The sequence below is a fragment of the Oncorhynchus nerka genome, linkage group LG5 (genome assembly GCF_034236695.1).
Source record: "Oncorhynchus nerka isolate Pitt River linkage group LG5, Oner_Uvic_2.0, whole genome shotgun sequence".
Classification (NCBI taxonomy): domain Eukaryota; kingdom Metazoa; phylum Chordata; class Actinopteri; order Salmoniformes; family Salmonidae; genus Oncorhynchus; species Oncorhynchus nerka.
The window spans coordinates 57,796,771-57,811,411 of NC_088400.1; positions in this window are offsets into that span (position 1 = coordinate 57,796,771).

Below are 14,641 nucleotides of genomic sequence, written 5' to 3' on the forward strand. Positions count from 1 at the left end.
CCACTGAATAGTGTCTCGACCAGCAACATGTTACAATAATGGAAACGAAAATGGGAGAATAAACCCTATTCAAGGACAACACAAGGCTAAAGAAAAAGGCCTATATGGCTCTAGAATCTCACGTTTATGGTAGAAACATTCTACAGTTTGAGAAGTCACCCAAAGTGAACTTCTAGGTGAATTTAGAGAAACTACTCATACAAAGATCTAAAGACGAATAAGTTGAAGACGTGCTCAAAGAGAAGCAAAGTTTGAGGAAACGTTGTTGATTGACAGTGGAGGAGTTGTTGATTGAGAGTGGACACGAGCCAACTCGAGCTGCACTGATTGCAAGGCAGTGCAATCCGTATGCAATTGCTTCAAGAATGGCAGTTTTGCACTACAGGATTGAAAAGTAGGCCAGACAATTGTTTGATCACTTCTTCTGTGACTGTTTCTGTGCATTCCTTTGAAAGTATTTGTTTTGGTTTCTGTGTATGTGTGATTCACACCCTGATCAGTTCCACCTGTTTTTGTGATTGTCTCCACCCCCCTCCAGGTGTTGCCCATTAACCCCTGTGTATTTATACCTGTGTTCTCTGTTTGTCTGTTGCCAGTTCGTCTTGTTTGTCAAGTCAACCAGCGTTTTTGTTCTCAGCGCCTGCTTTTCCCAGTCTCTCTTTTTCTTGCCCTCCTGGTTTTGACCCTTGCCTGTCCCGTCTCTGAACCCGCCTGCCTGACCACTCTGCCTGACCCTGAGCCTGCCTGACCACTCTGCCTGACACTGAGCCTGCCTGCCATCCTGTTACCTTTGCCCCACCTCTGGATTATTGACCTCTGCCTACCCTGAGCCTGAGCCTGCCTGCCATCCGGTACCATTGCCTCCTCTGGTTTACTGACCCCTGCCTGCCTTGACCTGTCTTTTGCCTGCCCTGTTGGATTATTAAACCATTGTTCATTTGAGGCGTCTGCATCTGGGTCGTCTGGCCTTCATACCTGCTAGTGATTGTTTGTTTATTCATTACATTTGTTGCCAAGCCGGTGAAATTCAGGAAAGGAGTCTCATTGAATGATGAACTTAGTACACTACTGTTCCATAGATTTACTGAAATCCATACTCCCTTTGTCTTTGCCAGGAGGGCTCTCCATAAGAAATCATTCCGAATTTTGACCACATACCATATCAATTGTTGCATCTTCACAGGAGGCTTTGCTAAAAATAATTATTTTGATATTGATACAGGGGTACTTTGTGGAGTGTCAGTGTCAGTCTAGCACTAGAAGGAAGTCTCCCAATAGAGAGTTCCAACCCCAGCCAGGCCTGAGGTCTCTAGGGGTCAAGAAACATGGCAGCCAACATGGGTGTCTAGATGAGCCTAGAGAGAGAGACTGAAGAGTCACCCAAACATGCTGTGTGCGGAGGGATCGCCTGCCGTAAACAGACAGGCACACGGATGGGCCCCTGAGACCCGCTGCAGCCCATATGTAGTATTTTCTTCAGAAACAACAGCTGTTGCATTTACCACATTTAAAAGTAACAAAATAACCCCCAGACAGTCATGTGATTGGACAGGGTTGATCATGAAGTTCAGTACTCTGAGTAACTATCCCCATAGTAGGTTATTATAGCCAGCTACACTATATACAGTAGAAAAAAGTATGTCGAAACCCCTTCAAATTAGTGGATTCGGCTATTTCATCTACATGTATAAAATCGAACACACAGCCATCTCCATAAAGCAACGTTGACAGTAGAATGGCCTTACTGAAGAGCTCAGTGACTTTAAACCTGGCACCGACATATGATGCCACCTTTTCAACAAGTCAGTTTGTCAAAATTGTGCTGCCCAGGTCAACTGTCAACGCAATTATTGTGAAGTGGAAACGTCTTGGAGCAACAATGGCTCAGCCACAAAGTGGCAGGCCACACAAGCTCACAGAACGTGACTGCCGAGTGCTGAAGCATGTGGAGCAGTGGAAATGCGTTTTCTGGAGTGATGAATCACGCTTCCCCATCTGGCAGTCTGACAGACAAATCTGGGTTTGGTGGATGTCAGGAGAACTCTACCTGCCCCAATACATAATGCGGACTGTAAAGTTTGGTGGAGGAGGAATAATGGTCTGGGGCTGTTTGTTATGGTTTGGGCAAGGCCCCTTAGTATCAGTGAAGGGAAATCTTAATGCTACAGCATACAATGACATTCTAGACAATTCTGTACTTCCAACTTTGTGGCAACAGTTTGGGGTAGGCCCTTTCCTGTTTCAGTATGACAATTGCCCCGTGCAAAAAGCGAGGTCCATACAGAAATGGTTTGTTGAGATCAGTGTGGAAGAACTTAACTGACCTGCACAGAGCCCTGAACGCTGACTGCGAGCCAGGTCTAATCGGCCAACATTTGTGCCCGTCTCACTAATGCTCTTGTGGCTGAATGGAAGCAAGTCCCTTTAGCAATGTTCCAACATCTAGTGGAAATCCTTCCCAGAAGAGTGGAGGCTGTTATAGCAGCAAAGGGGGAACCAACTCCTTATTAAGATGTCCACATACTTTTGGTTATGTAGTGTACAATCAGAGCAGGTGGCCAGATGAGCTATAATGGGCTACTGGCTGCATTCTCTACAGCCCTGTCAAAATCAATCCATGTTGATTACTGTACGAGTGTCTTGGAGCAGCATGGTAGAAACACAATATACACACACATACACACACATACAGACGTTATGTTATTGTCATGGGGACCTAAAATTAATTTCCATTCAAAATTTTCCCTAGCCCCTAACCCTAAATGGGAAATGTCCCCACGAGGGAGAATTATCTTTGTTTTACAATCCTTGTGGGGACTTTTCGGGATTTTAGGTCCCCACAAGGATAGAAGAACCAACCAACCCACACACACACACACACACACACACACACAATTTCTAAACAGTCTGGTGGAGGCATCGTCCTGTCCTCTCCCCAGCCATGGAACGGAACGCACACTGTCTGATTACATAATCATCCAATTACTTTTACATCTCCCTGTTTTTCTCTCTTTACTCTCGGTTGATAAGGTTTTGTTCCTCCACACTCTGAAAAAAATAAGTATTATACTGTCGGCTCAATACATGACACTTGCATTGACTGATCTCACCCAAACACAGCAGATCATCCATCCAACATCTTTAATTAACGCCGGCGTGCCTGCTCTTATATAGTGTTCTAATAAATACATTTCCAGGAAAAAGAGTAGGCTGGCTAAGTGTTGTTGGAATGTGTGCCAGTCAAATCATAACAACTGCGCCTGTCCATGTTTGACATATTGCCAGTGAAGATGACAGGTTAGTGCTGGAGATCAGCTGCACATGGATAGGAAGGAGCTCTTCAAAAGATATGTGAAGGGATGTGTATCCAGCATCTCCTTGAGGCTCTATGATCAACTGTCTGAAAGAGCTGCAAAACCTGGACCCGTACAAATCAGCTGGGCTAGACAATCTGGACCCTTTCTTTCTAAAATTATCCGCCGCCATTGTTGCAACCCCTATTACCAGTCTGTTCAACCTCTCTTTGGTTTCGTTCCGAGATCCTGGAAAGCTGCTGCGGTTATCCCCCTCTTCAAAGGGGGGTGACACTCTAGACTGTTACAGACCTGCCCTGCCTTTCTAAAGTCTTTGAAAGCCAAGTTAATAAACAGATCACTGACCATTTCGAATCCCCCCGTCCCTTCTCCGCTGTGCAATCCGGTTTCTGAGCTGGTCACGGGTACACCTCAGCCACACTCAAGGTAGTAAACGGTATCATAACCGCATCGATAAAAGACAGTACTGTGCAGCCGTCTTCATCGACCTGGCCAAGGCTTTCGACTCTGTCAATCACCGTATTCTTATCGACAGACTCAACAGCCTTGGTTTCTCAAATGACTGCCTCGCCTGGTTCACCAACTACTTCACAGACAGAGTTCAGTGTGTAAAATCGGAGGGCCTGTTGTCCGGACCTCTGGCAGTCTCTATGGGGGTACCACAGGGTTCAATTCTCAGGCCCACTCTTTTCTCTGTATATATTAATGATGTTGCTCTTGCTGCAGGTGATTCCCTGATCCACCTCTATGCAGACTGTGTATATCTGGCCCTTCTTTGGACACTGTTTTAACTAACCTCCAAACAAGCTTTAATGTGATACAACTCTCCTTCCGTGGCCTCCAACTGCTCTTAAACGCTAGCAAAACCAAATGCATGCTTTTCAACCGTTCACTGCCCGCACCAGCCCGCCTGACTAGCATCACTACTCTGGACGGTTCTGACCTAGAAAACGTGGACAACTACAAATACCTAGGTGTCTGGCTAGACTGTAAACTCTCCTTCCAGACTTATATCAAACATCTCCAATCCAAAATCAAATCTAGAATCGGCTTTCTATTTCACAACAAAGCCTCTTTCACTCACGCCGCCAAACTTACCCTAGTAAAACTGACCATCCTACCGATCCTCGACTTCGGCGATGTCATTTACAAAAACGCTTCCAATACTATAATCAGCAAATTGGATGCAGTCTATCACAGTGCCATCCTTTTTGTTACAAAAGCGCCTTATACTACCCACCACTGCAATCTGTATGCTCTAGTCGGCTGGCCCTCGCTACATATTCATCACCAGACCCACTGGCTCTAGGTCATCTATAAGTCTATGCTAGGTAAAGCTCCGCCTTATCTCAGCTCACTGGTCACGATAACAACACCCACCCGTAGCATGCGATCCAGCAGGTATATCTCACTGGTCATCCCCAAAGCCAACACCACCTTTGGCTCCCTTTCTTTCCAGTTCTCTGCTGCCAGTGACTGGAACGAATTGCAAAAATCGCTGAAGCTGGAGACCTACATTTCCCTCACTAACTTTAAACATCAGCTATCTGAGCAGCTAACCGATCGCTGCAGCTGTACATAGTCCATCTGTAAATAGCCCACCCAATCTACCTACCTCATCCCCATATTGTTTTCATTTACTTTGCTGCTCTTTTGCACACCAGTATCACTACTTACACACCATCATCTGCTCATCTATCACTCCAGTGTTAATCTGCTAAATTGTAATTACTTTGCTACTATGGCCTATTTATTGCCTTGCCTCCTCATGCCATTTGCACACACTGTATATATACTTTATTTTTTTTCTATTGTGTTATTGACTGCACACTTGTTTATTCCATGTGTAACTCTGTGTTGTTGTTTCTGTCGCACTGCTTTGCTTTATCTTGGCCAGGTCGCAGTTGTAAATGAGGACTTGTTCTCAACTAGCCTACCTGGTTAAATGGGGCAGCAGGGTAGCCTAGTGGTTAAGAGCATTGGACTAGTAACCGGTTGCAAGTTCAAACCCCCGAGCTGGCAAGGTACAAATCTGTCGTTCTGCCCCTGAACAGGCAGTCAACCCACTGTTCCTAGGCCGTCATTGAAAATAAGAATTTGTTCTTAACTGACTTGCCTAGTTAAATAAAGGTAAAAAAAATGAAAAATATATTTAAAAAATAAAGGTGAAATAAAAAAATGAAAAATGAAAAAACATCATAGAACTATAGTTTGAATGGAATTCTATTTCAATCTGCCACATCCTGTGACCGGACGGGAGGTGGGTGTCATGGCTCTACGGTGTATGGATAACACACAAATGAGGACAACATCTCATTATTTGACATCCTAGAGATTACTAAGAATAGTGTTCTATGCTGGGCATTATCCAATGTTCCTGGGTGCCTTCTAGATATAGGCTACGGATTCGTCTGCTCTGCACAGATGATTTGATTGTGATATTGATGTGGTTCCTGAGATGATAAACACTTCTCCGGAAGGATCTAATATTCTGCACAGACCTGGACATCATTTGTGTAGGCCTATCTGAGATACAGACAATTTGTATTTTTTGGCCATGATGTCATATCTGTCCTCAATGTATTGCATGTTACCTCCAGAGGTGCCACCATCAACACTGTTGTAAATGACAGAAGTACAGCAAAGGTTTCTGTTAACACTAGTCATATGTCAGTAGTTGCCAATCAGTCACAGTGTAAATCACATTAACTACCCACTGACAAACACTGTTCGAATCAACTTTGTTTCCAAGTAATTTCAAGTAAAAAAAATCTATGTGATGACGTTGAATCAACTTGGAAAACTGATAGGATTTGCAAAAATTCCTCGACGTAAGGGCCTTTTATAATTTTTTTACCCAAATGTGTACCTACATCCAATGACATTGTGAGATGTCATTGATTTCGTACTGAATCCACTTTAGCTGACAGCTCAACCAAATGTCAATCACACGTTGAACTGACATCTGTGCCCAGTGGTAGGAGGGATTGGTAATGCTTCTTGATCTTTCTCCATGGAGAGTAGGCAGATTGACTCTCATCACACCACTCTTCAGTTTTTAAGTCCTGGTTTTCAGCTCAGGATTAGAGCTATGTACTGAAATTAAATGTGAGTAGAGGTAAAGTAGACAAAACAAACGATGAAGACGTTGTATATTATGCTACGCTGGAAAGATGAGTTCAGATTGTATATGTCAGCGCCTGCTAGCAGTTTTCTTACGTCGGCAGCAGTAGAATAGATAATATTCATTCTGTCAGATTGACATTTTCAGGTTTTTCAATAGTATCCCATTCATACCAAGACTAAAATCTGACAAATTTAGCATGCCGCCAACTGTTTGACGACTTTTCATACAGTACCAGTCAAAAGTTTGGACACACCTACTTATTCCAAGGTTTATCTTTATTTGTACTATTTTCTACATTGTAGAATAATAGTGAAGACATCAAATCTATGAAATAACACACATGGAATCATGTAGTAACCAAAAAAGTGTTAAACAAATCAAAATACATTACCGTTCAAAGGTTTGGGGTCGCTTAGAAATGTCCTTGTTTTTGAAAGAAAAGCAAATTTTTTCCCATTGAAATAACATCAGATTGATAAGAAATAACAATGTCTACACTGTATTTCTGATTAATTTGATTAAAAAATTATGTGCTTTTCTTTCAAAAACAAGGACATTTCTATGTGACCCCAAACTTTTGAACAGTAGTGTATATCTTATATTTGAGATTCTTCAAAGTAGCCACCCTTTGCCTTGATGACAGCTTTGCACACTCTTCGAATTCTCTCTACCAGCTTCATAAGGTAGTGTCGTGTCTTGACAGTAGTCACCTGGAATGCATTTCAATTAACAGGTGTGCCTTGTTAAAAGTAAATTTGACCATAATTGCCGTCATTACTTTAAGACATGAAGGTCAGTCAATACAGAAAATGTCAAGAACTTTTCCGTATTTGTTCAAATGCAGTTGCAAAAACCATCAAACGCTATGATGAAAATGGCTCTCATGACGTCCGCCACAGGAAAGAAAGACCCAGAGTTCCTTCTTCTGCAGAGGATAAGTTAATTAGAGTTACCAGCCTCAGAAAGTGCAGCCCAAATAAATGCTTCACAGAGGTAACAGACACATCTCAACATCAACTGTTCAAAGGAGACTGCGTGAATCAGACATTCATTGTTGAATTTCTGCAAAGAAACCACTACTAAAGGACACCAATAATAAGAAGAGCGTGGGCCAGGAAACATGAGCAATGGACATTAGACCGGAGGAAATCTGTCCTTTGGTCTGATGAGTCCAAATTTGAGATTTTCGGTTCCAACCGCCTTGTCTTTGTGAGATGCAAAGTAGGTGAACGGATGATCTAGACATGTGTGGTTCCCACTGTGAAGCATGGGAGGAGGTGTGATGGTGGGGGGGTGCTTTGCTGGTGACACTGTTTGTGATTTATTTAGAATTCAAGGCACACTTAACCCCCATGGCTACCACATCATTCTGCAGTGATATGTCATCCCATCTAGTTCACGCTCAGTGGGACTATCATTTGTTTTTCATCTGGACAATGACCCAACACACCTCAAGGCTGTGTAAGGGCTATTTGACCAAGAAGGAGAGTGATGGAGTGCTGCATCAGATGACCTGGCCTCCACAAACACCTGACCTCAACCCAATTGAGATGGTTTGGAATGAGTCGGACCTCAGAGTGAAGGAAGTGCAGCCAGCAAGTGCTCAGCGTACGTGGGAACGCCTTCAAGACTGTTGGAAAAGCATTGCAGGTGAAGCTAGTTGAGAGAATGCCAAGAGTGTGCAAAGCTGTCATCAAGGCAAAGGGTGGCTACATTGTTTGCCACTTTTTTGGTTACTATATGATTCCATATGTGTTATTTCATAGTTTTGAGGTCTTAACTATTATTCTACAATGTAGAAAATAGTCATTTGTTTTTAGAAAAACCCTTGAATGAGTAGGTGTGTCCAAACTTTGTCTGGTACTGTATCTGAAAGGTATTGTCGGTAACAAAGCCTGTACTTTTCTTCCGCCAACTGAGGTAGTAATGATTGCTGTATTATTTTTAGAAGTCCCGCCAACACCTCAGAATAAAACGTCCCCTTTCATTTTACCGGCTTTGGTACACATTAAATCATGAACAATTAATTGTTGTCCGACATCAAACTTGTCCTTGTCAATCACAGTGTCACAGAAATGCTTGCAATGCATTTATTCTCTCCTTTCAATGTACAGTATGTAGTTCTGTCCTTGAGCTGTTCTTGTCTGTTATCACAGGAATCTCAAATTTGTTCTCGACTTTGACAGGTAAATATTTAAAGGCCCTTATATTTATTGATGGGTTAATATGCATATGTTTCTAAATTAAAGGGGAAGTAGGCAGCTGCTATATCCATGTTTGTAAATGTAAATGAATGCCATGTTCTGTACCCATTGACTCTTATCGAACATGTATTTATAAATGCCGCATGAGCTTAGGTCAACTGTCATATCCCTATCAGAACCCTAAATATAAGCTTGTCTTACTCCAATGTTCATAAACAAATTAAATGTTAACAAACACTGTAAAGCATTGTGCTCCATTCATTCCATATTGCGGGAGTTTAGCGTTACAGCGTGATTGAAATTTATATTAAAGGCAATGTTGCCGCGTTAGCGGAGACTGCATTCACGGCAAACGCTGCAGAGATCAGATCAATCGGAAATAACCTTTCCATTTGATCGCTTCAGCTATAATTGTGATATCATGGATGGTCAGTCCTTGGATCCATAGCTCTATCTATGAATTTGAGAGCGATTACATTTCTTGAGCCTCGTTCCTCAGCTCTTTACCAAAACGCTTTGTTATAGTTTCAATTGCTGATTGTCCCTTTAAACTACTGCATTATTAGGCCTACTATTTAACCAACGAATGATTGGTTAATGTGAATGAGCATCTTCAGCTACACACACACCATATAGCCACTCTTTTCCAGATGAGCCCATGAGCAACTACACAAGCTGCTCTGCTGTGCCTCTTCTCCCGGAGTGGCAAAAAGCTATAGGCTACAATGTCTTCTTAGACATTAATGTTGAGCATGTCTTGCAATGATTTGAGTCCTATTTAGATAGCGGTCTTCTGCTACTATAAAAAAAAGGAGTTGGCGAGGAGTTGGCAATCAATGTGAATGATATCTTACAAAGAGGAGTGAGGGTAGGAAACGAAGGTAAAAGATGGATTTAAAAAAAAGTTACTTTTTCAAATCAGCCAACAAAGGATCATCGAGGTTTTCAATTTATTTACCTGAGCTGAAAGAGCCAATTCTAAGGCACATACAAGCACCTACAAATTCAACAAAATGTGGGCAGGGGCTCTGTTTCCAAATATCCCAATTTTGTTATATGACAGCGGTTCCACACATTCTCATGACATTCAAGTTGTGTGGGAAAAATATAAATATTTTATTGTCATATTCCATTATATTCTTACTATAAAACATGTGTTGACTGTGATCAGTGTCTTGACTGTTTAATGAACAAAATAACAAACTATTGATTTCATTTGGATGGAGGAGCCATGCAGCCCCATAGGCTGCACAGGAAAATAACATAATTCAACTCAAAATATGCCACTATATTATTTTGAAAGTACATTTTCTAAGTGTTGTTTCTTAGGACCTGCCTAAACGAATGAATTTCTTTGTGATGGTGTATAATCAATGGATTTATTCAATAGCCCCTACTCACACTCCTCATTATGGTGGAGATTACAAGATTATGTTATAATACTTTTATTGCATCAAATGGTTGTTTTATGCAACAGTAAGGGATTGTTAGAACTGTCATCTGTGTGTGTTTTACTGAGGATGGGCCTCTGAGAGATAACATTGACTGGAGATTTACGATGTCTTTGATGTGATAAAACCTAAAGAGACCGCATTCCAGAGCAAGAGTTAATATTTCTGTTCTATAAAGTACCAGGGAGAGATGACCCCACGAAGATAACTGTTTTTAAAGCAAATACTGTCTGCTGTGAATTATAAGTATCTTTCATACAAATTTTAACCTTGTGACCCATTCTATACATCTGTTGTTTGTCATGTAGGTTGAAAGGGGTGTATCTTGGCTATAAAAGACCTTTGTACTTTTGTCTCGTGGCTCTCAACGAATCATCTGAGGGTGATTTGTCGACCAGCCATCATTGTTGTAGAGCACGCAATCGATTACTTTATGTGTGCATTGTGTTGACCTGCTTCCTTATTAATAAGTGAATAAAGATTTCATTTAAATATAACTCTGACTTGTGTGATACGTTTGTCTCTCCTCATTTGACAGTAAAGAAATTAACCACCACATGCCAGCACATGATATATAAAAGGCTTATGTCTGCCCTCTGTCCCCATTGTCCTTGTCGATTATTGTCCCATGTCCGTTTGTCTTGTGAGTACCTGTGCTCCATTGTATAGGCTTTCATTCTACATGTTATTGTCCACTTGTTATTACGGGTCTCGTCCCTTGTATTATTTAGAGGTTTACACCTCGCTCTTTTGTTTGGATTTTGTTGTTTGTTTGTTTTGGGCTTTGTCCCGACGTTCTCATGACACACTTTATTTTGGGTGGAGAAATAAAACCCCTTATTACGTATTCCTCCGCCTGTCTCCTATCATTATACAGCATGACAGAATAATCGACCCATCTAAATGGAGACAGCGGGAAAGGCCCGAGCTGGCGACCATATTAGAGACAGTCCAGCATCACGAGGACTGTCTCTCCAGACTCGTCAGCGCCATGGACAGCATGCTGGCAACCATCCTGCCTTTTGGAGGGGAATGTGCAGTCCCTCCAGTCTTCAGCACCGGTCCCAGCACCAGCCCCCACACCACCACTACCTGCCTCCGTCCCATCTGAGCCAATCCGTAGAATACCCTTGTCCCCCCCGGAGTGCTTTGACGGCTCGCCAGCGAGACGCAAGGGATTCTTTCTGCAATTGCGACCTGTACCTTGCTCGCTACGCCGAGGCTGTCTCCGGGAGAGACAGGGTTGCCACCGTCATCTCGGAACTGACCGGACAGGCCCTGGACTGGGGTGCCGCGGTCTGGGAAACGGGTGTACCCGAGGTCGAGTCCTACGAGCGGTTGACCCTCCTCTTCTGCTTGGTGTTTGATCATCCTATGGAGGGCTGAGAGAGGGGTGAATGCCTACTCCGACTATGCCAGGGATCTAAGATCGCCTCAGAGTTCGCCCTGGAGTTCCGGACCATCGCGCCCTCCACCGGATGGACGTGTTGGCTCTGGTCACCGTGTTCTGCAGAGGACTGCGGGAGGACTGTTGGCGCATGATCTATATGTTAAACAAGAGAAATATTTGTTTTTCCAGCGGTCCATGTACTTTTTGGGATACCTCATATCCACGGAGGGAGTGAAGATGGAGGAGCAACACGTCAGCGCAGTCAGGTCATGGCCCATCCCCAACTCTGTGAAGGCAGTCCAGCGATTCCTGGGGTTTTCCAACTATTTCCGAAGGTTCATCCAGGGCTTCATTACAGCGGTCGCGCCTCTTACCTCCCTCCTGAGAGGTGGTTACAAGCGGCTTCGTTGGACGGCGACGGCAGAGAGGGCATTCGAGACACTGAAGGCATGCTTCACCACTGCCTCTGTGCTGGCACCTCCTGACCCCTCACTCCCCTTCATCATCGAGATGGATGCCTCTGAAGTAGGAGTTGGGCATGCTGTCCCAGTGCCCCGGAACCCTCCAAAGCTGTTGTCCTGCGCCTTCTACTCCAAGCACCTGAGCCCTGCCCAGAGGACCAAGACGTAAGGGTCCGGGAACTCTTGGCAGTCTCTGAAGGCTCTGAAGGTGTGGAGGCACTGGCTAGAGGGGTCCAAACACCCTTTCCTGGTGTGGATGGACCAACGCAACCTGGAGTACATCAGGGCAGCGAAGAAGCTAGACAGGCCAGGTGGGCTCTATTTTTCGCCAAGTTCCAATTCACACTTTCCTATAGGCCAGGCTCGAAGACGTGAAGGTGGATACCCTGTCTCACCTCTATGATGCAGAGGAGAGGCAGGGAGAGGAGACCCCCATCATCCCTCCGTTCTGTATCATCGCGCCAGTGGTGGACGTGGACGTGGACGCTGACATATGGCAGGCCCTGCGCACTGAGCCCGCACCTGAACAGTGCCTGGAGAACCGCTCCTACGCGCCCACGGGGGTGTGGGACCGCCTCCTTACCTGTCGGGTCATCCTGGGATAAGCCGTACCATCGCCTGCCTGAGAAGTACTGGTGACCCACCTTGGCTAGGGACGTCCGGGTTTATGTCTCTTTCTGCTCCATCTGAGCCCAGTCAAAGACACCCAGACAAATCTCCTTCCCCTGCCGGTTCCACAACGATTCTGGTCTCACCTCTCGGTGGACTTTTTCACTGACAGGGGGACATCACTGTTCTCGTTGTTGTGGACTGGTTTTCCAAAGCTTGTCGCCTCCTTCCTCTGCCTGGGCTCCCGTCGGCCATGCAAACCGTGGAAGCTCTTTTTACGCACGTCTTCCAGCACTACGGGATCCCGGAGGACATTGTGTCAGACTGTGGCCCTCACTGTAACTCACACGTATGGAAATGGTTCCTGGGGGTCATGGTCAGTCTCACCTCCAGGTACCATCCTCAAGCTAATTGGCAGGTGGAGAGGGTCAATCAGGAAGTGGGCAGGACATCCTGGACACTTCGATTTTCATCCACGGTGCCCTGACCGACCCGCACGCGTCCCTGTATCAGCTGGAGAGCACCGTGTCCCTGTGTCGTACTGCGTCCCTGTGTCGACCCTGTGTCGTCCTGATGCAGCGCGTCGGGGGGGGGGGGGGGGGGGGGGGACAAGACAGTCTGTAATGAGACAAGACAGTCTGTGGTTTGTGGTAATGAATCCCGTTCAGTGACACCTAGAAGCCCGGTGACGTAGACCTCTGGAGCTGGTGAACGGAATGAGCAGTTCCATGACTATGTCGGCAGGAATGTGCTAAAGATGGGACTGCTCGAAAGAGGGTCATATGAACATTGGCCACTTTTTTTTACAGGCAACATGCCATAAATTGTTTGTGAAAAGTGTAAAGGTAAGAGCAGCTGGAAAATGTCATATTGGTATTCTATTCTAGAAAATCAAGGAGGGATTCAAACGTATTTTTAAAAAATGACATGCAGCATTTATTACCTTTTGGGATTTATTGAAATTGCATTTCATGTAATCATATCACTTTTATTTCTAGGTTGGATTTACATTTATTATTATTTCAATTTTATTCTTATTTAACATTTATTTAACTAGGCAAGCCAGTTAACTCTTGATACTACCCATCCCGGGTTCGGGAGCGTAATCATCATCTGACACTAATTAGCATAACGCAACAGACATAAATATTACTAGAAAATATTCAGATTCATGAAATCACAAGTGAAATATGTTGAAACACAGCTTAGCCTTTTGTTAATCACCCTGTCATCTCAGATTTTGAAAATATGAAATCAGAAAAGCAATCAAATTAAATCATTTACCTTTGATGTGCTTCGGATGTTTTCACTCCCAGTTAGATAGCAAATGTTCCTTTTTTCCCAAAAGATTATTTTTGTAGGCAAAAACACCGAAAAATATTCCAAATTAGCTCCATAATATCGACAGAAACAGGGCAAACGTTGTTTATAATCAATCCTCAAGGTGTTTTTCAAATATCCATTTGATTATATCTACCGGGACAATTGGCTTTTCAGTAGGACCGGGTGGAGAAATGGCTACCTCTGTATTTTACGCAAGAATCACTCTGAGAGCCACCAGGTGACCACTTACGCAATATAGTCTCTTACGCTCATTCTTCAACATAAATGCGTAAAACTACGTCAAAACGCTTCAGACACCTTGGGGAATACGTAGAAAAAGGAATCTGGTTGATAGCCCATTCACTGCTCAATAGGGACGCATCGGAACGCAGAGCTTTCAAAACATGAATCACTTCCGGATTGGATTTTTCTCAGGCTTTCGCCTGCAATATCAGTTCTGTTATACTCACAGACAATATTTTTACAGTTTTGGAAACTTTAGAGTGTTTTCTATCCTAAGCTGTCAATTATATGCATATTCTAGCATCTTGTCCTGACAAAATAGCCTGTTTACATTGGGAACGTTATTTTTCAAAAAATAAAAATACTGCCCCCTAGTTACAAGAAGTTTTAAGAATTATTATTTACAATGACGGCCTACCCAGGCCAAACCGGGGTAGGCCGGTTAAAAGAATGCTTTACATGTTGCTTGTCAGTGTGTGAATGTATCTTGGTAAGAAAATGGATGAGAGTTTTTAAAAT